Raw genomic sequence first — 23,024 nt, forward strand, 5'->3', positions numbered from 1 at the left:
CTGTCAGACACAAAGGCTCCCTTTCTTCAGGCATACACACACACACTCACACACTCTCTCTCCTCTCTCTCAGGCACACATGGTTACACGTACACACTCATACACACTCTTCCTCTCTCTGGCATACACGCTTATGCACACACACTTACAAACATGCTTCCTCTCAGGCACACATGCTTACACATTCATACATTTTCTCTCTCAGCACATATGATTACACACACACAGACACTCATATACATGCTTCCTCTCACACACATGCTAGCACAAGCACACACATAAGAACATAAGAAATTGCCATGCTGGGTCAGACCAAGGGTCCATCAAGCCCAGCATCCTGTTTCCAACAGAGGCCAAACCAGGCCACAAGAACCTGGCAATTACCCAAACACTAAGAAGATCCCATGCTACTGATGCAATTAATAGCAGTGGCTATTCCCTAAGTCAGCTTGATTAATAGCAGTTAATTGACTTCTCTCCAAGAACTTATCCAAACCTTTTTTGAACCCAGCTACACTAACTGTACTAACCACATCCTCTGGCAACAAATTCCAGAGCTTTATTGTGTGTTGAGTACATACGCTTCCTCTCAGGCACACATGCTTACACTCACACACTAGGGTTGCCAACTGTCCAGTTTTGGATCAAACAGCCAGGTTTTTAGCTGGGCTGTACGGTGTCCGCTCAGAGGCACTGATCGGACACTGAAAATCTGTTTTTTGCAAGCGGCTTCTTCTTTTTCTCGCAGCTTCCTGGTTACAGGGAAAGACAGAGCAAGAACTGAGCTGTGTCCCTGCCCGCTTGCCTCCTTTCCTGTGTTGTGATTAGATAGGATGGAGAGAGGAGGCGGGGCACAGCACAGCCCTCAGTTCCCAGTGGCTCCACAGATCTCTGCAGCAATGCCCTCTGGGTCCTTCCCCCTCCCTCACTGAATGCTGGGCCAAGAGGGGCTGCAGCGAGCCAGGCAAGGATACAGGAACTGAGGAGGGGAAGGTGGAGAAAGAGACAGAGTTACAGAGTGAAGAAAGGGGAGAGGGGACACAGAGAGAAGGGGAGGGAAAGGATGATAGATACATGTGGAGCAAGGGAGGAAAGAGACACAAAGGGTTTGTGGAAGGAAGGAAGGTCACAGGGAAGGCGAGAGGCACAACAGGAGCATGAGAGAAGGAGGGAGACTGGGTAAAGGGAAGGAGGAGACAGAAGAGGCACAAAGGATTATGTTATGATGTACTAGCTGATGCATAGCAAATCTGTGAGGCTTTTCATGAAAAAGATTGGACAATTGGTACTATTCCAGGTTACACAACTCAATTGATTATATGAGAATCATGGTTCATAGGAAGGCTGCCCATTTAGTCACAGAGTTAAGACCAGCAGGGGCGATAGTATTCCAGTTGTAAATAAAATACTGTTCATGATGTTGGAGCTGTAAGGAGATATTACTTCCTCTAGGAAAATTAAGACAATAGATGATAAAAAAAAAACTCCAGTTGTTCAATGAATGAATGTAATCCATTGTGAAGAGTGATGAAGGGTGAGCCCTTTTGCTGCAGCATGGTTGAAACAGCCTCGTAGGCATACCTATGAGGCCTACGCTGGCTGCGGGCAGACAGGAGATTCACCTATACCAGCCGCCTTGCCTGCAGATTGAGTCTTTGAGATCTGGTGGCTGGCAGGACTAGGGCAGAGAATAGAGCAAACGTCCAATGGCAAGCTGGGGTCAGAGCAGGCAGCAGGCTAAAGGAGTCGGAGACAGGCCAAGGTCGGCACAAAGAGACAGACAAGGGTGGTCAGGTCCAGGCAGCAGACAATCATGGTCAAGTCCAAGCAAGAGGTCAGAATCCAGAAGTCAATCCAAGGGTGGATGAAGGCACACTCTTAAGACACTGGACGAGACAGGCAGGTCAGGGCAGGCTTGACAAGGGAAGTTGGATGAGGCAAAGCTGGAGGGGCAAGGCTAGATAGACAAGGCTGGTTGAAGCAAGGCTGTACAAGGCAAGACTGGAGAGACAAGGCTAGATGGGTAATCAGGAATGCAGGATACAGTAACCAGGAACTTGAAGGTGACACGTACTGCTAAGGCAGGAGACCTGTTGCTGAGGTGAGATAATGCTGCAAAGCCATTCCTTAAATAGGCCAGTTAATTACTGGAGTCGGTCGGATGGTTTAAATATGACTGGCAACAGCGGATGAAGGGTGGCCTAGACAAAGCTTGATTTGATGCCTATGGCTCTCAATGAAAACATTTTAACTTTTTTATTTTATTTTTTTATTAATGTTATGATGTACTATAGTATTACCTTTTTAAAATATTTATTATTTTAATTTTAATATTTTCAAACTGATTTTTAGCTGTTTATCATTGTGGTTATGAACATTTTTCTGGAAACAGCTTAGAAAGGTCGATAAGTGATTAATACATTTTTCAATAAATAAATAAATACTAACAGTTGTGGCGAGATGCAAGGTGGCCTCTCCCATCAGGCCTAGGTCCTTGAGTTTCCCAGCTTATATGGGCGGAGACTTGCAAAGTGCCCAGATGCAGCACAATACAAACACAGGTTGTTTCTCCTCTGCAGACAGTTTAAAGTGTTCAACATGCATGACCTCTAGTGGTGCTGGACCCAGCTCAGGAGGTGAGCAAGAAGTCACTAATCATAGGATTTTCTGGGTGAGATGGACGGGATGGCAAGATGAACCCCTTTCCTGGGTCTTTTCTTGGAACTGTAGGTCTAGCCGGATGACTAGGCTATTTAGGCCCTTCAACGTCTCTGGCAGATCCCTGGCAGCCAGCTCATCCTTTATATGCTCTGAGAGTCCTTGCCTGAAGATTGCTGTCAGACTGTCACTGCCCCACTGAAGTTTAAAGGCCAAGGTGTGGAAGTGTACTTTGTACTACCCCACAGACTGGGAACCTTGTCTGTTCTGCAGGAGTTCAGACGCCATGGAGTCCATGCAACCAGGCTCATCAAAAATCGGCTGGAATTCTTGCAAGAAATGACTCAAGTCTCTCAGGAGCGGATCATCTCTTTCCCAGAAAGACAAGGCCCAGGCCAGAGCAGAGCCACCTAGTAACAATATAATATGTGACCTTGACCTGATCAGTGGGGAACTAAGGTGCCTGTAATTCAAACTGTATCTGACATTGATTTAGGAAGCCTCTGCATTCCACTGGATCTCCATCATACCTTAGTGGCAGAGGCTAGTGGAGGGTGGGACTAGCAGGCTGTATCATGGGTGCTGAAAAAGAAACCAGTGCAGTCCAGGCAGCCATACCTTGGATGTCCCCAGTCCTGGTATTCAGCTGGTCCTACTGCTACTGAAGGTGATGCACCAGTCCGGCAATTGCTGAAGTCTGAGGCGAGTCCACCAAGCTCATAGCCTCAGCAAACTGTGAAGAGTGGTGTGAGTGTGAGCTTTTTGTGCTCATACCCAAGGTAGTTGACACAGCCTTGTAGGTGAACCTATGTGTTGCGTCCGTCACTGCTCGACGCCCTCAATCCGCCCTCTCTACCTCTGTGGCGACTCCCTCCGGGTCTGATGGACGACTATAGCCGCGGCATCTCCATGCTGTCTCCCTCCGGCAACCCCAGACTGGCTCGCAGCTGCGGATCCGCCATGTTGCCTGATGACGTAGGGCACGTGCGAGCGCTCCGACTATTGTACCAGCAAGGGCGCGAACCTCAGGGGTGTCCCCCTGAGCTGATGTCATCCGCTTCCAATATAAAAGGTCTCAGTATTCGCTAACTAATCGAGTTAGCAAGGACAAGAATACGGACTCGCTACGAATTCGTCCAAGCTACTCTGTCTCCTCGGACTTACCTGGGGTACCCGCTTCTCGGGGGCCTCGCTCTCTTTTCTTTATTTCAGATTGCAGATAAGAACAGGTACTCACTCCTCGAGGGCCCATGTTCCTGAATACTCTGAAGATTCTCTACTGCCTGGGAGCTATCGCAGATACAGACATTTGTGAGTTACCATCGCTCTCTCAGAGCTTTCCCTGGAACCAGGTACTCGCTCCTCGAGGGCCTAACCCTTTCCAGCTACTGAGCCTCTTTAAGACCTATAAGTTGTGTTCAGATTCAGGTAAGTTTAAAGAAAAAGTGTGCCTTTTGTTTCAAAGTTTTTTGGATCGTGGATATCCAGTGGCTGTAATAAAAATGGCTTATAAGAGAGCCAGATACTCAGATAGGAGTAGCCTGTTGAATTGTTAAACCTCCAGGGAATCTTCTAATATCTGTGTTTCACAATATTTAAATAGATCATCATATGTATTTTAGATTATCCAAAAATACTGGCACATTTTATCCTTATATTCTATGTTTAAAGAAGATCTAATGATTGCTTTTTCACAGGCTCACAATGTTAAGGATATTTATACCAAAGCTGAGTTATCAGTACTAGAGGAGCAACCCATTATTATTGGACATTTTTTGTGTGGAGAATGTGACTTTTTTCTACAGACAATTGAGGGTGAATCAAGATCACATGCTCTAACTCAATATCAGATTCATTGAAAATGTTGCAAATCTAAATGTGTTATTTATGCCACTGCATGCACTTGTTGCCTTGTGTATGTTGGAATAACTAAAAGTGTGATATGCACAAGACTAATTGAACAGTGCAGCTGTACAAATATACAGAACATTGCAGGCTCCAATTGTATCACATTGTATGGCGTTACAGCATTATTTTGAAGATTTGTGATGCACAGTGATTGGACACATTTCTGAACATTGAAGGGAGGGAATTGGGAGTCTCTGTTAAAGAAACCAGAACAGTTTTGGATTTTTACCTTAAACACCGTTAAACTATATGGAATGAATGAGGAGCTAGAACAGCATAATGGGGTAGATTTTAAGACCTGTGTGCCCGATTTTATAACATGTGCGCAGGGGTCGGCGCGAGCAAGGGGGTGCACAATTGTGCACCTTGCGTGCACCAAGCCCGCGCCGAGCTGCGCTGCCGTTCCCTACCCCCCACCCCCACCTTCCCCTACCTTCCCTGCCATTTCCCCCCTAGCTTTTCCTTTTTCTTTTATTTCAAAACTTACTTCAGCCCTGGGGCTGTGCCGGGAGCCTCTAACCCCACCCTGGCCCGCCCCCTCCCTGCCCCTTTTTGCAAGCCCCGGGACTTACACGCGTCCCGGGGCTTTACGAGCATCGCCGGGCCTTTTGAGGCAGATTTTCAGAAGGTTACGCGCGTAAATCCGGAGGATAAGGGGGAAAGGGCGGGAGTGATAGGGTAAGGGAAGGTGGGGTGGGGGTAGGGAAGTTCCCTCCGAGGCCGCTCTGATTTCGGAGTGGCCTAGGAGGGACCGGGGGAAGGCAGCGTGGGCTCGGCGCATGTAAGGTGCACAATTGTGCAACCCCTTGCGCGCGCCGACCACCGATTTTATAATATGCGCGCACCTGCGCATGCATGTTATAAAATCGCGTGTCCACGTGTGCGCACCGAGTAGCGCGCGCACATGGACGCGCTTGCGCAAGTTTTAAAATCTACCCCTTTGAAAATAGGCCCGGAGCGCGTAACCTTTTGAAATTCTGCCCCAATATGCACAAATTAATTTGTAAAGTGACCCTTTTTACTTCTATTTGCTAATCACTAGAATGTGCATAACACTTTAAATTCATTGGCATTTTCACACATTACTTGGACTTTAAAATTGTTGCTTTTTTTCTGTGGAGGAATCTCTTCTGTTTCACGCAATGTGAAAATATACCCATGAAGTAGACTGGATCTCGAAATACAGACTGTGTTGGATTATTTGAACACTGTTAATGGACTTTCATTAGAAGAAGCTTGCCTCTGCTTTGATAAGTATCATTTTATTGCATTCAAATATTGGCTAAAAAATTATTATATTAACATTTTTACGAGACCAGTGATTATATTGAAGTCATGGGTATTATAAGCTTTGTACTAGCTCATGTGCCAGCCTCTTATATGAAGATTTTTCACTTTCAAAAGTGTTATGTTTGTTGATGAAGTCTGGTAGAATTTTTGTGTGCTATGTACAATCCATAGCAAATCTCATTTTTTTATTGTTCATTTTCTCATGAATATCAGCTTTTATGATAGCTGCTGTTGGGATTTTGATCTCTATTTGCCTCCCAGAACCAAAATTAATCTAGGTGATTTGAAATCTCCATCCTTGTCATCAGAGGGCAGAGACACAGAGCTGCGCATTAAAACAATGTGCTGAAATTCAGCACCCAGTTTCCCTAATGCACAAGCACTTTTTTTTTTTTTTTTTTTTTAAATTCTCGATGCAATGAGGTAATGTTATGTTAACACATCAGGATTTGAAATGTGTGCAAATGTGAGTTAAAAATGTGGTTCGGCGGGGGGGGGGGGGGGGGGTGGAGCCTCTGTGGAGACTCGCTTATATCTGAACTTTTTATATCACTGTAAGAGGGGCATTATGAACTTATGATGCACTCTACCTAGCTGCAATCAAACTAGGTAGAGAGAACATGGGACAAATCTACTCTTCTTTCACCCTTCATCACTCCTAATTACAATAAATCTTCACTGATGGTAACTGTGCTGTTCGTATGTATGTCTGTGCCTGTAAAACTGCCTCCAAAACCCAACTCACCCCACAAACCTCACCCCGAGTTACTAGTGCCTGTAATTATAGTGCTATAAATAGTAACATTTCTCAGCCCCTCTACAGAGAATTAGGCTCTCTCTCTTTCTTTCTCCCTCCCTCCCTCTCTCCAGTAATTAGCCTAACCATGTCCTTTTACTTTTTTTTTTATTGCAGGCGCTATTGTTGCTATATTTATAGCAAAATGATGAATCTAGGCCATAGTGGGAAGAAATCACAGTTGGTGAAATTTGAGGATATGCACAATAGCAGAGACTATAATAGTGTTCATAATAGTGCCATTATTGTATGATATGTGTATATGTTTATTTGAATGATTTTTTCTAAACTTGCATGCATTCATTTTAAATTAATGTATAAAATGAAACAAATGAGCCCATTTTTGCTTCATTTCAAGTAAATTGAAAACGAGGGGGAAAAACCAACAATAATGCATACTATTTGGCAAAAATGAAAAACACACAACCCCCCCCCCCCAAAAAAAATAAATAAAAGCCCAAATCCAAGAAAAGGAATAACCATGCCAAAAATGAATTAACAATATGTGAACAAAAAAAGTGGGTGTACTCATCCCTATTAATTTGTGCTTAAGAACATCTTATAAAATGATGACCCAAAATATCTTTAGGGAGTTGTTTCTTTGTGCCATCATGTAATAGAGCTAGATTTGTCATAGTTTAAAAAAATGTGTTCCTTGTTCACATACTAATACAAGTAAATATACCTTCTCATGGTTTTGCTCTAGAAACTTCTTTCATCATATTCTTACAGCTTACAGGAAAGAAAATACCAATCTGCATTTGGCAGGCACGGTAAATGTTGTTCAATCAATGTGATCACTGATGAGAATTTAGCTGCTATCGATTCTCTGCTTGTACTGATTGCCCTTCCTAGGTCAAAATAGAGACCTATCTCATTGTTTAGTAAATACAGTATTCTGTTCACTACATCAATTACTCTGACCCTGGGGGCTCTGAAAGCCTCCCTGCTCTCCCATTTACAGTGACAGCTGTCATGCTAATGAATCCACACTGACATTATAATTAAACCATTGCACAAAGTAAGGTCCTTTGCTTCTCTCCATTGCAAATTCACAGGCACTGTAAGCCGGGCTTCCTGTTAAAGATGTAACTCGACAAGATAGGATGCACTAGGAGCCATTTGTCTAGCTCACAAAATGCATTGTTACATGACCTAAAGAGAGAGGAGAATTTGTTAACAGCTGAAGTTGTCATTTCCTTGTTCTTGAGGTTGATAAAGTCATATTTAGGCAATCTGCTACTTTTTAAGTTCTATTTCTGATTGGTTTTTTTTTCTTTAAAGTTTTTTTTTTTTTCCAGATGAGGTGTGAGTATCAACCTGAAAGTACTGGCCTGTTAAATAAGAAAGACCGGCTCTCGATCAACTGAGAGATTTCAAGAACATAGCTGGTCAATTTAAAAAGTCTTGCATGTGCCAAAACCGGGAGCTACGTGCGGGTCTCGGACCCGCGTGTGCTGCATGGATTTTAAAAGGCACGCGGCAATGCGTGTGTCTCTTGTTACGCACACAGACATATTTTTGCCAAAAAGGGGCAGGGCGGGGGCCTGGTCTGGTTGGGACATGGGCAGAACATTGGCCGGAAAATCGGTATAAAAAAACTAAAAATAAATAAATAAATAAATAAATATAGTAGGAATCCAGCACGTAAGTATTTATCCGCACAAGCACGCACAGGTGTCTCCTACCACATAACTTTACTTCTGCTACAGACGGCGTGTAAGTAATAAAATAAAACAACAGAGGCTAGTTAGCGAGGTTTAGGGGGTTTGGGCTAACAAGGTTAAAAACAGGCAAATTAACAGGGGGAGTTAGGAAGGCCAATTGGTTAACTGGGCGAACTGAGAAAGAAGTGGGAAAATGGGCTCTAGCATTGGCGCGCATATCTACTGAAATCCCTCCCACTTACGCGGGCCGGGTGGCATTTGTGCTTACATGCATCCATCCATATAAACTTGGGCATACATGCACGTACATCCAGTCTCTTTATAACATGCATGCATATATGCGCATATGTTATAAAATGGCCGTGTCGACTGGTGTGGCAAACAAGCGCACATGTGCACTGCTCTTAAAATTTACCTATAAGTTAGGTGATTTTCTCAGTCCTGAACTGAGGAAAAGGTGAAATAATTTCATGTCGGTATATAAAAATAATAAATAATAATAATAATGTCGCCTGGATTACTAAATCTGGCATTAGTATGGCAGTATATGGTTGTTATAGGAGGAAGCTATGTTAACATTAACACCATATTCACACTACAAAATCTTTTGGCTTGGTGACAGTGTGATATGGAAACATCGCACAATGTAAGAAATGCTATATGTTAGTGTAGTGGTGTATGGAATGACTCAAATTGCTATTTCAGAATATGGGTGTTTTGGAAAGAGTTGAGGGATTGTTGCCTGTAAAATTAATTTATAAAGAACTTTTTAGGCCTTATTCAAAAAGAACAATAGAAAAAGTTTCTTTGTCTTTCTTGGGATTGTTTCAATCAAGCAATTTCCCAAATGTTGATAGTTTGAGAAGATTTTAACTCCATATTTTCATTCTTAAACTGTCTTACTAGTGAATTCATATGAAGCATAGAAGAGAAAAGGGAGTATAACTATTTATTTGGTGTTTTAAACTTTTTAATAGTTGACTGCCAGAGCTGTAGCTGAGGTGGGTCTAGAATATATCCTAGATCATGGTTATAATGATCTCAGAGTATGTCCAGAAAAGGTACAAGATGGTTGAATTGAAGTTTGCTGTAAAAACAAAAAAAACCCAGCCCACTAACTTTCTAAAATAAAACCTATGGTAGTTAGCAGGCAATGCAAAACTTTGCCATATGATGAAGGGGGAAGAAGAGCTAATATGCTCTCTCCGTTGCAAATAAAATATCTGTTTGATTTCTTGACATCCATTTGTGTTGATTTCTTTATTAATAATAAAGAAAAGAGAAGCCCCACTCTGTGGCTTTTTAATGCCCCTGCCTTTGAGGCAGATGGGTTTTGTAGGTCCCTAGTGTAATCCTTGATGCCTGAAATTTTATAAGGCACCCCCTTGGCTCTTCAATTACCTCTTGTGGCCTGTCAAGACTCCAGCATCTCAAATTCACTTAGCTGGTGTTTGGGTCTCTGCCAAGGGCCAGCCTTTGCTCCTAATGACAGGCAGCTGAGGGGACACTGAGAGGGGTTGAATTCAATTTGCAGCCCCTCTAATCGGATTAAGAGAGCAGGGTCTTTTACTTGCTCTGAAGTTTGCCATGGGCAGGATGAATGATGGCCAAAGGATGAGCTGTCAGTGTCAACAGAAGCTCTGAAACAAAAACGGAAAAATAAGAGAGGCCCAGCTGATTGTCAGAAAGTGATCTGCTGAGTGAATTGTAAGGGTGACAATGTTTTGTTTGCAAAGTGTCACTTTCTCTTTCTCTCTCTTGCCCTTTGTAAGGTCCAGTTCAGAAATGGCAAGTGTCAATCAGGTTATTCCCAAGATGATACTGATGTTGCCTTTACTTTTTTTTTTTTTTTTTTAAACCATCCATTTCCAGCTAAAATTGAGGACTGAAGAAAATAATTCATTTTCAATAATACTTCTGCCACAACATAGCATTTTCTCAGCATGAAATCTGAGGTTTATATCATTCCACTCTTGAACACATAAAACAGTTCTGTCAGCAAAACATTATTATCTTCTTTTTTGAATAACCACAAGAAATCTCTACTGACAGAATTATGGTACAGCACAATCAACTGTTTTGTTTCATTTTTTTTTAACTGGTACAATTTGCTTCTCTTTTATACGTGTGCATATGTATTTGGGGATTGCCAGTCATAGTTATATACACCTTGGTAGTTCAGTTTGATTCACCAAAATTATTTTGGCCTCTGGAGGGAAAATAATTAGAAAAATGTCAGAAACCAAAATGTTCAGCATATATAAAGATACATGAAATATCCTGAAAAATATATTTGCAGTGCACAGACTGAGGTATCACCATTGATGCTTGTCCACGTTTCAGTCAGCTTACTGTCTTATTTTAAAAAAAATCTCAAATACCTAAGCGGTCCATTTCCACAAGAAATAACGGAGAAAAAAACAGTAACAAGACAAACAGAAAACCAGCAATGGCAGAGCAAGTTACAACTCATGATAAATTGCATGTTTCAAACTAAACATGCATCCAACCCTTCAAAAATCCTTTTTTTCATATCTGTACTCTCTATCTTCTCCTTCATTCATGAGCACCTTTCCTACTCATAAAGGTGTCACACTGGAAGCTTAAATAGCAAAGCAGAACTTTCTCTTACTAAGACCTTTCACAAGTCAAGTTCTGCACTGCTTTCCTGCTCTGGCAGCTCTCCACAGCACCAAACACATCAAGACAGGACAGCTAGGCTGGAGGAGTGGGACATGAACCCTCATTTTCCCCCAAGAACTCCAGCTGTGCACCTCCTACCTTGCAGGACCCTTCAAAAGGAATGATTACTAAATTAAAATGTATACAATTCATCAAAGGGCTCTGACTTCATGCATGACACATGGTAAGAAGCAGGAACCCTATACAGCACATAGTTTAACTATTTTGGGAATGTAAATTATATGACAGGAAGCCATTTTCCCCTTCCACTTTGTTAGTTTGGGGGAGGCAAATTATGCACAGAGATTAAATAAGGCAAGCACAAAAAAAGGATTTACGCTTGTAACCGCTCCTGCACGTGCCGAGCCTATTTTGCATAGGCCCGGTGATGTGCGCAAACCCCAGGATGCGCGTATGTCCCGGGGCTTTGTGAAAGGAGCGGGGCGGGACCCGTGCTGGGGGATTGCGCGCCGGCAGCCGGCCAGCATGCGCAAGTTACGCCTGCCAGAGGCAGGCGTAAATAGCAAAATAAAGGTAGGGGGGATTTAGATAGGGCTGGGGGGCAGGTAAGATAGGGGAAGGGAGGGGAAGGTGGGGGGGGGGGGGCAGAAGGAAAGTTCCCTCCAAGACCGCTCTGATTTTGGAGCGGCCTCGGAGGGAACGAGGAAAGCCATCGGGGCTCCCCTAGAGCTCGGCACGCGCAAGTTGCACTAGTGTGCACCCCCTTGCGCACGCCGACCCCGGATTTTATAACATACGCGCGGCTGCACATGCATGTTATAAAATCGGGCGTACATTTGTGCCCATAAGCCTACGTTTTAATATGCTGATAAAGCAGAGCTATTGATCCTTGGTCATGAGGGGCCACAAACCAGTTTGTCTATGTAATTAAGTATATGACATAACCTGTTTCAAGGACAAATTGTATGCAGATAAAACTGATAAATATTCATTATAAATATTTTGAAAACGAGACCTATCTTTATCTCTTGAAGACTATCCACGGTACATGAATGAAATCTGCTTTGAAGTGCCTGAAAGGTGGAGATAAATCAAATAAATAAATAAAGACTAGTTTTGAATATTCATAATACAGAGCCAGCTTCTGTTTTTAAAATATATGGATTATTTATAGATTACAATACCAACAGAAGACTTATCCAAAAATGTTGTTAAATAAGTTTTCTAGATCACATAAGTCTCTTTTTCAGGACAGAATTATCTTTAAGCAATTCTTGAACTGATCAAATGAAACAGAATCCACATTTCTCTATGAAAGCAACTTGAACACTGTACTTTTCAGTTTATACTTATATATGTAATCTAATGTAATGGAATTTCAGTTTGGTTACACTATTTTATTATTAAACAGTACTTACCATGTGTTAAACATGGTACAATAATACATTTATAAATTCACAATGTAACAATAAATCATTAAGGGGCAGATTTTAAAAAAGTACACGCGCATACTTTTGTTCACGCACCCGATGCAAACAAGATTAAGCCGGATTGTAATAGATACGCGCATAGCCGCACGTTTCTTTTAAAATCTGGGGTCAGCATGCGCAATGCTGCGCAAAATCGGCAGCCTGCGCGCACCGAGCCGCGCACCCTGCCTCCGTTCCCTCTGAGGCCGCTCCGAAATCGAAGCAGCCTTGGAGGGAACTTTCCTTCTGCCTCCCCCCACCTTCCCCTCCCTTCCCCTACCTAACCCACCCCCCCTACCTTTATTATAAAAGTTACACCTGCCTGAGGCAGGCGTAAATTGCGCACGCCGGCCAGCTGCCGGCGCGCAATTCCTCAGCCCGGGAGCAGTTTCGGAAGCCTCGACCACACCCCCAAAATGCCCCCGGGCCGGAACCATGCCCACAGCCCCGCCCCTGGAACACCCCCAGATGATGCGCCGGCTGCAACACACCCCCCGACATGCCCCCCCACCCAGGAAAGCCCGGGACTTACACGCATCCCGGGGCTTGCGCGAGCTGCTGAGCCTATGCAACATAGGCTCGGCGCGTGCAGGGGGTGGAATGGGCAGCTTTTCGGGGGTTATGTACGAATCTTACACACGTACCCCTTTGAAAATCTGCCCCAAAATGCATACCATAACAATACTGTATCAAATTAATTAGCACAAATCCATATAGATATAACAATAACCAATTAAATAAATAACACAATTTCAAATTATATCAGAATAACATAACTATAAAATAAAATCTTATTCAATTTCAAATTACATCACAAACACTATTAAAAATCAAATCAATAACTATAAAACCCTAATGCAAAACCTACTGCCTCCCCACTCTCAGTTGGAAAAAAAATAAAGAACACATAAATGTAACTAAACACACTAAAAGTCCTTCCCCTATCAAAACTAAGCCCACTTACAATATAATATCTAAACAACCAGATCAGACAAGACCAGACTTTAAATCAACTCTGATAGAGTAGATTTTTCTCCCAGTTCTCTCGGTTGCTCCCAAAGGGATTACAACCTTATGTTTTCTTCTTTGGGATTCACCTGTCCAGGGATGACTGACTCCTATCAGCATCTTGACCTTTAAATCGGGTTACAATGACAGTAGGGCGGATGAGCAACTAACAACAGCAGGGTGCAGGCTCAATGTGTACTTTATATTGAAGGTAACACAGGGTGCTGATAGAAGAGCCCTGAAAAGCCTGGAGATGGTCTTCAGGTGGCTGCTGACATTTTTGTTTCCTCCTTGTCCCTGGCAATGGCTCAACCTTTAAATCAGGTTGTCAATTCACACAAAAAAATTATTCTTTGAAATATCTGTATACAAATGCTAGAAGCCTAAAAATAAAATGGGAGAGTTAGAGTGTATAGCACTGAATGAAGAGGTAAATATATTTGGCATCTCAGAGACCTGGTAGAAGAAGGACAACTAAATGGACACTGTGATACCAGGGTACAAGTTATATCACAATGATAGAATGGTTTAAACTGATGGAGGGGTAGCACTATATATTAAAGAATGCATTGAGTAAAACAGGATAAAAGATCTGCAGGAAACAAAATGCACAGTAGAAACTATATGGATAGAAATTCCAAGTGAAAGGGGGACAAAATATGATTGGAGATGCATTACCATCTTTCTGGCCAGAATAAGCAGGCAGACAATAAAATGCTAACAGAAATTAGGGAAGCTACCAAAATTAGCAACCCAGTAATAATAGGTGATTTCAATTACCCCAGTATTGACTGGTTAAACATCATATCAGGACATGCTCAGGAGGTGAAGTTCCTAGATGAAATAAGTGACTACTTCAAGGAAAAGTTGGTACAAGAGCCAACAAAGGAGGGAGCCACTCAACAGTAGGGATCATAATGAATTCTTTACTTCAGTCTTTACTGAGGAAGATATAAGGGAGATACCCATGCCATAAAAGATATTTAAACGTGACAATTCAGATGAACTGATCTTAATGAACCTGAAAGATATAAAAAAAAAATAGATTGACAAACTAAAGAGTATCAAATCACATGGACCAGATGGTATACAACCCAGAGTGTTGAAACAACTGAAAAACGAAATTGCAGATATACTATTAATAATTTGTAAATTAATTTTAGAATCATCTCTAGTACCTGATGATTGGAGGTTGCCAACATAATACCAATTTAAAAAAAAAAAAGGTTTCAGTTAGTTGTAATCCTCTATAGACCAGTGAGCTTGATGTTAGTGCTGGGCAAAATAGTAGAAATGGTATCATAAAGAACAAAACTGCTGAATATATACTGGGTGTTGCATAACCTTTGCCTCCCCCTCAGCACATCACTCACTGGATTATCCCACTAATATAATTTTTCTACCATTTAATAGTCCATTCAATTTAAAAGTTTACAATACCTTACACATTACTTAAATTTATTATTTATGGCCAGAACATACGATAGCGAAATATAGCATCAGATTGATCATATTAAAAGCTACATTTTAAAAGCCTGATATGTGCAGAAGTTAGGGGATGTGCGAATATGTTGAGCTTGCGCACGCAGAGCGGATTTTAAAAGCCGTCTGGATACGTGCATAAATGCCGCTGTGTGCACATATCAGAACTTCTCAAAAAGAGGTGGGGAGTGGGCGTTGCCTGGATGGGGCATTGGTGGTACAAGGGTGTTTTGGGACATTCACCAGAAATGTGCACGCAAATACTTACATGATCTGTCACGCACCAAGGCCCTCTGCCTCATAACTTTATTTCTGCTATGGATGCAATGTAAGTCCCCCCCCAAAAGAGCCATTTTGGAGGGTTTCACGAGATCTGGGGATAACTGGAGGTTGTACAGGCTATCAAACCAGGGGGGTTGGAAGGCCTAGCTGGTAACTAGGCAAACTGGGGATCAACTGATAAAACAGGCAATGGCGTCAGTGTGCGTCCCTTTTAAAATATCCCACTTACGTGGTAGAAGCGGCTTTTGCACACACGGGTGCGCATCCACTTAAAATTGGGCAGACTTGTGTGCACGACCAGGTTATTTTATAACATGCATTGCTTATACACGCGTATGTTATAAAATAGCCGTGTTTCTGGGCGTGGGCCGACGAACATGCACATATGTGCACATGTGCACCGGCTTTAAAATTTACCTTTATGTGTACTGCATTTTGTGAGGCATGTGATGCTGGAGCAAGCTTTATTATGAAAAGGTAGATTGCCAAATAATTAGGTTGAAGTGAAATCTGGGTTCAGAGGACATGGGGCAAGACGGCCAACGAGTGTTTTACAGAATTTGGTGCAGGTCGACTGCTGAAATTGTCTCAAGAAAACCAAAAAATTCTTGAAAATTCTAGCAACAAGCAGGAAAAAAGCTGTTCCCAGTGGCATGAACAATTTTAGATGAGAGAGGAGGAAAAAAGTTGATAGAGGAACAGTTTATCATTATTGAGCCAAGGCTGGTATCCAGTCTTTTCATTTTATTTCAAAACCATTGAAAACTGAAACCCATTTCCAAGACAGGATCTGGCTGGAAAATTGGTTAAGAAATAGGGATGAAGAGGATTTCCTTCATTTAGCAACTTCTGATGAATTTAACATTGGCAGCCTGCACTTCCGTGTCCGTCCCCACTCCCTTATCCATCCCGTGCCCCCTCTCCCAAGCCACCCAACACATCACACAGAAACTCCATACTTGGTGAAACAAGGCCGCAGCATTTATTAACATTATTATAATGAATTAACATAATTACATTACCGGTACCCGAGCCGTCGGTGCGTTCAACCATAGTGCATTCCGGGCGTCAAAGCCGGCGTCTGCCATGTTAAGCCAGTCCGCCACTGTCTCACCGGCCCCCCGCCGTGCCAAAGCCACGGGGCCATTCTTCCAGGCCGCCCACGCCTGATTACACGCACTTTCCTTTACCGAAGACTTCCGGTCCGTCTTGACCATGTCCTCGAGGTCCCCATCTACCTACAGACTCGGGTACCCCCGCCTAGCTGCGACGGATCCTCCATGGATTAGTAAGATGCAACTTCGCCCTCATGCTCCCTATGCATCCTATTAATCCCGTCTCTCTATGGCATTCCCCTCCTGCTCCTATGGGTGGGTGGGTGGGTGGGGAAAAGGCGAGCACTGGCCAGGTAAAAGGCCAAGGCCAGCACTCACCGCGGTCTTAAAGGCCCCGGATCTCGCGAGAGACCCGCGGGCCGACGTTATCCCGCTGATGACGCGCGCGCATCATTCCAGTCCCTCCCCCGGACCGAGGGGAGGATCGTACGCCGCTGCGCGAGTTGTGCAGGACAGGTAGGTGAGGGGGGGGCCCTCCCCTTCGGCAGGCGCCATATTAAGGGGGGAGCCCTCCCCGCATGCGGCGAGTCGGCCTCATTTTTCATTTGGTCAATTCAAAAACCAAATTTCAAAATGATTGAGTTTGGTCAAAAAGCTTTGAATGAAATTAGCAAAAAGGTACATTATCTCCTAGTTGTGAGAAACCCTACTTGGATTGGTCTTTTTGTCATGATCACAGCAAAGAAAATGTTGTGGGTTTTCAAAGAACGAGGGAAATCTTGGCATGGGGCCTATTTTTGGAATACTATTTTAGCTGAAAATGTTTGATTTTTAGTGATTCGGAAAACATTTTGGTAGTAGATGAATCTACTGTTGTCCATTATAAGGCATCATGCATATGAGCCATTGCCACGCAACAGCTGCTTAAAGAAAATGGCATTGATTTTTGGGGGTAACAATGTTTGGCCAGGGAACTCTCCAGGTTTGAACGCTGTCAAAAACTTAGATGCCATTATTAAGGATGAGATGGAGAGTTTAATGTTGAAGGGAAGTGTTCAGGGACGTTATTCCACCAAAACATTGTGTTGAAATTTGGAATTGGTCTTTTTAAACTTGGAAAACAATACCAAATTATTTCAAGATTTGTTGTGTTCATACTCTGCTCGTTTTAAAGCCACTTTGCAAGCTAACAGTGGGCACGCCAACTATTAATTATATGTTGTTTAATTCCATTTTAAATGCTTATTAAAATGGTATATTGCATGTTTCTGTCAGATTTCTGGGTGCTGCTGCAGTGGGGGGAGGCAATGATTATGTAACACCCTGGTAGATAATCATAGTTCAATGGGACAAATCCAGCATGTATTTAGCTAAGGAAAGTCTTGCCTCTCCAATTTTTTTGAAGGTGTAAATAAACATGTGGATAAAGGTGAGCCAATTGATATAGTGTGTTTAGATTTCCGGAAAGAATGTAACAGTACCTCTCTTGAGAGACTTCTGAGGAAATTAAAATATAATAGGAAAGACGGCAAAAGCCTACTATGGTTTGGCAACTGGTTAAAAAATAGAAAAGAGAGAGTTGGGCTAAATGATCAATTTTTTCAATAGAGAAAATGAATAGTGAAGAACCCTAGGGCTCTGTTCTGGGACCACTGCTTTTTAACATATTTATAAATGATCTGGAAATGGGATCAATGAGTAAGGTGATTACAGATGACACAAACTTATTCAAAGTTGATAATTCACAAGAAGATTGTGAGAAATTGTAGAGACCTTGCAAAAGTGGGAGACTGGGCACACAAATGGGATGGCAGATGATATTTGTGTGGACAAGTGCAAAGTGATGTACATGGGGAAGAGAAATCTAAAATATAGCTACACAATGCAAGATTCCACATTAGGAGTCACCACTCTGGAAAAGGATCTAGACGTCATCGTGGATAATATTTTGAAATTTACTCAGTGTGCATCAGCAGCCAAGAAAACAAATAGAATGCTAAGAATTATTAGGAAAGAATGAAGAATAAAGCAGAAAATATCATATTGCCTCTGTATCTCTCCATGGTGCGATCACATCTTGAGTACTGTGTGCAGTATTGGTCACCATATCTAAAAAAAAATATATAGCAGAATTAGGAAAGGTTAGAGAAGGGCAGTCAAAATGATAAAGAGGATGGAATGATTCCTCTATAAGGAAGTGCTAAAAAGGTAAGGGTTCTTCAGCTTGGAAAAAAGACAGCTAAGGTGAGATATGATAGAAGTATATAGAATAATTTGCAGAAAAGAATGGTTGAATGCAAATTGGTTGTTTATTCTTTCAAAAGTATAAAGACTAGGGGACACACAATGAAGTTACTAAGAAGTACATTTAAAACATATTGGAGAAATATTTTCTTACTGAATGTATAATTAAGCTCTGGAATTCATTGCCAGAGGATGTGGTGAAACTGTTAATATAGCTGGTTTTAAAAAAGGTTTGAGTAAGTTCCTGGAGGAAAGTCCATAAACCATTATTAAGGTAGACTTGGGGAAATCCTCTGCTTATCCCTGAGATAAGCAGCATGGAATCAATTTACCTTTTTGCATCCTACCAGGTATTTGTGGCTTGAATTGTCCACTGTTGGAAGCTGGATACGGGGCTTGATGGATCTTTGGTCTGACTCAGTATGAAAAATCATACTTATTTATTTAATTTATTATAAAAGCCTTGTAGCCCGCACTCTCCAGGTAGTTTGGGTTAGTGAACAAAAAGTACATGAAAAGGTCAAATAAGAAACAAATTAAGAACACAACATCATAAATATGAAGCAAAAATATGAAGGTACTGCATTCAACTTGTAAATAGCAGGTGAAAATTTGAAACTTATTAAACACATGCTTTCTTAAAAAGGAAGGTTTTACGTGCCTTTTTAAACAACACTATCTCTGCCTTGACACGTGTGTCTTATGTTCTTATGTGTCAGCATCGTTGGGGGAGGGGGAAAAGGGGGAAGGGAGTGCTGGTAATGCCACCGGCAACAGTACAGTGTACCCGTCTGTAATCTATGCCTTTACTTGACTTACTACCATTCTGTAATTTTTTCCCTTTCTTTTCTTTTTAATTATTCTGCATACTATTTTGGCAACCCATGTAACATTTGTCACGCCAATAAAATTACCTGAATCTGTAGGCTCGATCCAAGCTCCACACTGAGGTAAACATAGAATGCATTAGGAGGAATATATACAGAATTACAAAGGAAATGCAGAAATGCTAAACAAATACATTTGTTCAGTGTTGCCTATAGACGGGATCAAAGAAAACTGCAGGAGTACATTTGGCAGATAGATGTCTTTTATAGGAAAGAAGGTATGGAACTCTATATATTCTTAACCATACCTTGTACATAGTACCCAATATATATATGCTTATATCAACAGTTATGCTCGCTCTGCATATAATGTTATGCACTTTTCTCTGTTTGCCATGTAACCAAATTGTTCAATGTATTTTCTCTATCATTATTATACGTTCTATGTAAACCGATACGATGTGGATTATGGTTATGGGTATATAATACTCTTAAATAATAATAATAATAATAAATATATCTCTATATATACAAATTACAGATCTGAATGATTCTTGTTGTATATAATGAATGGGAACTAATGAAAACACTAGGATTGTTATACTGCTACTGCATTTGTGACCTTGATACACAGGATTTTAGATTTTCCGAGTAGCCAAACTGTCTTACTGAGAGCCATGGCCACTCTATGATACTTCTAAAGAACAAACATTTTTTCTCCTTGCTTGTACCCATTGAATATTTCTGTACATATTTATATCTTGGTGGCTCACTTGCCAAGGAGTTCTGAAAGAAAGCAGAGCTGAGATAAATTCTAATCCACCTTTCTGTGATAACATAATGTGGCACAAGTGAAAAAAGCCAGGAACTTCTTGCTACTCTAGCTCAGCCCTGCAGACACAGTCCCTTAACAGACAGTGGAGTCACTTTGAAGTGCAAAGTTCCAGGGACAGTAGTTAGTGCTGAATAATTACTCATGCAGGCATATTTAGTACCCTAGCACTTAATTTACAGCTATTTTTCATCAAGTGAATTCTCTAGGTCTGCATATTTTAAGCACTGCAAAACAAATATCATGCTTACATATATTTCTTTATACTAATTTGCAAACTGCTTTTTGGTTGTTCTCATTTTACTCTCCTGAATTTTCTGATTCACGTAGCTAACGTTGTTTTATCTTAAGACCTATCTTTAAATCCTAGTAGTGGGCCTAAAACCACATTTTGGAAATCACCGAATGATATATCTTTTCATTCCATTTTGCAGTGAAAAATGGACTGGACTGGCTGCAAACTGGAGCTCATTAAGTGATTTATGTGAAAAAGTACAATTGCTTACCTGTAACAGATATCCTCTGAGGACAGCAAGATACTAAGGGGTAGATTTTATAACATGTGCGCGTGACCATGTGCGCGTGGTTCCTGGCGTGCGCACATGGACGCGCTGATTTCATAGCATGTGTGCGCCAGCACGCACATGTTATAAAATCAGGTGGCTGCATGCACATGTGAGCTGGATTTTACAATCCGTGCATGCATGCGTGGGTGGCGCGTGCAAGGGGGGTGAATATTTTCAATTTCCACATGGCGACGCAATCCAGCCTTCCCCAGTTCCCTCCCAGCTTCTCCAATATAGGAGTGGACTGGGAGGGAATTTACCTAGCCCTCCTACCTAAACTCCCTCCCTATTCCCCTCTCCTCTCCATCCCCTAAACTCTACCGATCAATTTTTTGTTTTGCAACTTACTTGTGGCCCGTAGCTGAAGTAAGTTGCACGCTCCGGCCAGCTGCCGGCATGCAAGTCATCGAGATAGCGTACAATGGCCCGACACTTCTGCACATTCTGGGGTTTGCGCACATGGCCGGGCCCCTTTGAAAATTCACACAGCATGCTCAAGGCCTGGCCACACATGTAAACCCCGGGATTTACATGTGCAGGCCTTTTAAAATCCACCCTTAAGTTCTCACACGTGAGTTCTCACATGTGGGTGACATCATGAGACAGAGCCTTGGTCGAAACTGAGAATCTACAGCTCTGAATGCTCTCTAACATAATCTACTGAGCATCTGCAGGATTTCCCACATTACTGTGTTTTATCAGGTCCCCGACCAGTTTGGTATTTAGCTATTGAATGAAAGCTCCAACTCCTAGGTAAGTTTTGTGCAGACTAAGTATCCATCTGATCTTGGAGAACATCTGATATAGGTAAACAAGTCTGCTTTTTTCAGGGACAAACAGGATACATTGTCCATACACTGGGAATCCCTAGCTACAAGTTGTCTTCAAATAAAAAAGGAGGAAAATCCAACGTACTCATAGGCCAACATTGTAATTTTTTGACAACAGGCCATTTTCTGAATTTGTAGCCTGTTTTTCAGAAGGCAACCTGAAAATAATAAATAATGCAACTTAGGAGGGATGGAGTTGGATTCTAAACTTCAAACAGACCTTGCAAGACAGATTGACCAATTCTACTGTCGTATCAGTTCCTATCCATACAGTAATGAGATGTGAATGTATGGATGGTATTCCATTTCACAGCTTTGCAGATCTCTTCCATGGCAGCTGATTCAAGTGGGACACTGATGCTTCCATGAGTCTGTTATCCCCTCCAGAATCAGACCTACTTGGGACTTACAGAAAAATATGCAATCTGCTATCCAATTGGTTAGTGAGTGTTTGGATAGGGCAATTCCAGGCCTGTTGGAATCAAAGAAGCAAATTTTGGGTGGAGTTTCTCAGGATTTCAATCCACTCCATAGCTCTTTTTCGTTCCATAATGTGTAAGGCTTTTTCCTCTTTGTGGACATGTGCCTTGGGAACAATTTCTGGAAGGACAATTGAGTGATAAGGAGGAAGTATGACACTGTCTTAGGCAGGATCTTAAGATGTGTGTGCACAGAACTACCCTATTATTAAAAAAACGTTATATAGGGTGGATAACTCATAAGGGCCTGGAGTTCCCTAATTCTACATGCTGAAGTGATTTGCTCCAAAATTGACTTCCAGATCAAATACGTCAGCTCACATGAGTTTAATGGCTCAAAGGGAGCTTCATGAGCTCAGTCAGTACCATGTTGAGGGCCCATGACACAGCAGGAAGCTTGGTGGGAGGCTTCAATAGAAGCAAGCTCTGCATGAATCTGACAATTAAAGGATGTACAAAGATGGCTTTGCTTTATAAATGGTGATGGTAAGCACCAATTGCCCTGAGGCAAACCCTAATAGATTCCTTAGACCATACTCTGAAAGAAGTAGAAGATATTCAAACAGTTCTTGTGGGGGACAGGAGAAAGGGTCTAAAACCTTTCCTTCACAATCAGGCCGATACAGTACAGACGCGTAAAAAAAAGTGCGGCAGAGCCGGGCGCCTGCGTGTTTGATGTTCATAAGCCGCTTGATTCAGTATTCAAATTAGACGCAAATCCAAGCAGCAGCAAAGGAGCGTCAAAAGCGCACCTATGAAGTGGTAGGCATTCGCAATCCATTTTACTGTATAGAGCGGTATACAACACCTATACAGTATCCAGGGTGCGCTGGCGCCATACCTGTCATTTCAAATGTCATTTCAAATGTCATTCCAGCAGGTAAGTGGATGGTTCTTTTCTACAGACCCCGCATGGACACCGGGGATGCTGCCCTGAGCATCCGGATGTCCTTGATCGGAGGCCACCCCCAACCTTCCACGTCTGGGC

The sequence above is a fragment of the Rhinatrema bivittatum genome, chromosome 2 (genome assembly GCF_901001135.1).
Source record: "Rhinatrema bivittatum chromosome 2, aRhiBiv1.1, whole genome shotgun sequence".
Lineage (NCBI taxonomy): Eukaryota > Metazoa > Chordata > Amphibia > Gymnophiona > Rhinatrematidae > Rhinatrema > Rhinatrema bivittatum.